Source organism: Macadamia integrifolia, chromosome 13, assembly GCF_013358625.1.
Source record: "Macadamia integrifolia cultivar HAES 741 chromosome 13, SCU_Mint_v3, whole genome shotgun sequence".
Taxonomy (NCBI): domain Eukaryota; kingdom Viridiplantae; phylum Streptophyta; class Magnoliopsida; order Proteales; family Proteaceae; genus Macadamia; species Macadamia integrifolia.
The window spans coordinates 9,773,395-9,776,604 of NC_056569.1; the positions used below are offsets into that span (position 1 = coordinate 9,773,395).

Consider the following 3,210-nt stretch of genomic DNA (forward strand, 5'->3'; position numbering starts at 1 on the left):
TCAGCCTCGGAAAACTTCGGTTTCAGGAATTCCAGAGCCAAGTCTGGCTCCAGGAACTTGGCTCTGGAATTCCAACTGTGGAGACTTCAGTTCGGCAAAATCAGATACAATGTTTTTCTTCAGATCAGTCTCTTCTCCTCCATCCCGCTCCAACTCCAGTTCTCTCACTGCAACCGTCAATTACACTATCACCCACACCAGGTACCCACGCCAGGTCCGAAGTAGAGGGTAAAATGCATGGAAAGTCTTGCTTTTTGGGATACAAAACCCATAATAAGAGTCCAACTTTTTTGGGTTCAAGTGGTGGCTTATGGCTGCAAAAACATTGATGTGAAATGATGAATATCCTCCAATAAATGAATAAATAAATTGTGAAATATTATCTATGAATGTTCACCAACATAGACTATTATATTTGGAAACATTCATGACAACCCGATAACTAGATTAATTTTGAAGTCGAAGGATAGGGGAATCTTAGTCCTACGATCTAAAGTTCAAGACAGAACTCAATCACAGCCCTTCGTCCTAGTTCGCCATCCTATTTGGGGATGGTGAGGCAACTCTCAGGCGAAGGCAATAACCAACAAGGGCTACGCAACGAGCTAAATAGAAGCAAAAATGGGGTATGATGCAACAACCATGGATTTCTCAACTACCAAAACATCAGCAGTTTGAAGTTGTGATGATCGGAACTCAAGCAGTAGGGGTGACCGACGAAGTACAAGGAAGTAGACGAAGCGGTTGCACATGGAATCATCTTCAAATTCCCTGTCACCCATTCTGATATCTCGGGGACATGAAGTCAAACATCTCTACTGATGCTTCAAAGAATCTAAATGTTTGATTCAAGCGACCATTGACAGATTCCTTGAGAGAAACTACTCTTCATATCCGATCGATTCCTGAAACCCTTGCTGGTCTCGGGCTGGTCTCTTACCGGAGAAGAAGGAAGAGAGATGGTAAATGGAAAGGTATGGCTTCGAGTAAGAATGAAAGAAAAAGAAGGGTTGGAGAGGACGAGATCCAGCCATGGTCGAGACTAAAAAGATGGACAGGGCAGCGGCTATGGAATTGGATAGGGAATAAAAAAAAATGAGAATAAAGAGGATTAGGGATTGAAGGTTTGATATCCCCAGATCCCCAATCTTTATTAATTAAACCTATCTTCAATTAAGCAAAAAAAAAAAAAAAAAAAAAAAAAAAAAAAAACAATTAAATAAAACATTCTTTTTTAGAACTAACATTCAATTAAATCATTAATCTAACTAATCTGGCACGAAATTAAATTAAGCTATAAGTAAACATGATAATTAGGGGCCAACCAAACCAGGGCCAAAGTCAGGATAATAAAATTAGGGTCGGGCGGGTTAAAAACATCAATCCTTATCCGCCCTAACCTTGACTCAGGGCCAAAAATTTTAGGGTTGGATCGACCATTAAGGTCAGAATTTTTGGGTAAGGCCATATTCGGATCAGGGCAGGCTAGGGCGGGTTTGGGCCATAGGGCCAAACTTGCACCCCTATCTGGTACTAGGGGTGAAACAGGACCCAAACCCTAGGTCTTCAAAATTCAATCCAAACCATACCCAACCCTACCGGGTTTATGTTGAGGCCTAACCCTATCGGGTTCATACCAACCCAATCCGGCCCTAATTGACCCTGTCAGGGCCGGGTTGGGCTGGGCCAGGTTTGGGCTGGGCTTGGTTGATCTTGGCTTCTACAATGGTTGTTGGATTAACCTTGATATATAGAAGCTCTTCTAGATTATAATATAAAAATTCAAGGTTGAATTTCAGGCTAGGTTGGGTCTGGTTGGGCGGGTTGAATCTTAAACCCAAGCCCGACCCAATCCTAACCCAGGGTTGGGGTTCTGGTTTCTATCTCCTTCCTCTGTAAATTCCTTTGCACATCGAGGTCAGTTTGTCCTTGTTATGCAATTCTCTTTCGTTCCCATAAAAAATCTTTGGTCAAGGCATCACACACACACACACACAGAACTCACCAGGAAAAAGTAATCAATCGTCGAGATGGTGGAAGAGGAGAGGAAGAAGAGGATGGGGGGAGTCATTAGGACAGCTAACTGAGTCTTTTGTGATGCCGAAGAAGCATAAGGCCATCAAAAGCGTAGGCGCATCTTCCATTCTCGAATTGAAGGCACATCTTCACAAGTCCCAAGAAGAGGCCAAGAAGACCAAGGAATTAGCCCCCATGTAGAATTCCACCAAACCAAGAAGAAGATCGTTACTCATGATGTATTCACACAAAAAAAACTCCGGTGTTGAATCTCAAGCTACCAAGTACGTTATTTGTTGTGTTTTGTATTATTTTCTTCATTTTTTTTTTTTTGTGTGTGTATGTGTATAAACTTTACTGAGCAATTTCTTCAAATCTTAATTCATTACAATTCTATGTCAAGGACTTTCTTAAGAATGCTTTTGGGTTCATGTATTTGAAATGTGGATTCTCTTAATCTCTCTAATTCATTGATCAGAATGGCGCAGTTGTAGGTGTAGGAGTATTTATGCATCAATGGGGGAGAGAGGATAGTGTGAGGAGCTGTTTATCAATTTTCGTACCAAAAAATAAAAAATTTATCAATATGGTAAAAAGACTTTACTTCTTTCTTTTCCTCTTTTTTTTTCTTTTTACAATCCCGGGAAAGTTTTCATCCACCCCTGTTGGAGGGTTTCACCCACCTTCTTATTAATCCCTCTACAGTATAAGGTCAAAAATACCCCTCAGGTCCCATCCAAGCACTCTCACGCCCCACTGTAAAGAAAAGTTCTGTCATCGTGGGTGAAGAAAAACTCAATACTATAAAATCCTATGGCCCATAATTTTCTTTTAATATTTCCCAACACAATAGGTTTTATGCAAGCATCGTAGGCGATGGGGTGTCAAAAACAGCTCACCCAGCTGAACCCATCAGAATCTGAAAAAGGCCTAGGCTGAACTATGCAATCTGTAAGGTGAACTTGGGTTGGGATTTTGAAGCCCGACACCGTATCAGGCTGAGGCATTGGGTTGACCATGGCCCAACCAACCCGGAAATATTGTAAGTTAATGGTGTTAGAAATCTCTTCTCTTTACAAATGGCATTGGTTTTTATATCTAAACCCAATTATTAAAATTTGGGTTTAATTATGTGCTTGGTGGCTGGATGGAGACCCAAACTGAAATAATTATGATAAAAGTTTTATTATGTTA

The 3,210-nt window shown here is 40.8% G+C and overlaps 1 pseudogene; it reads right to left on the bottom strand.

The window, feature by feature from the left end:
- The window catches only part of LOC122058993, a 14,309-nt pseudogene continuing 11,099 nt past the window's right edge, over window positions 1-3,210 (bottom strand).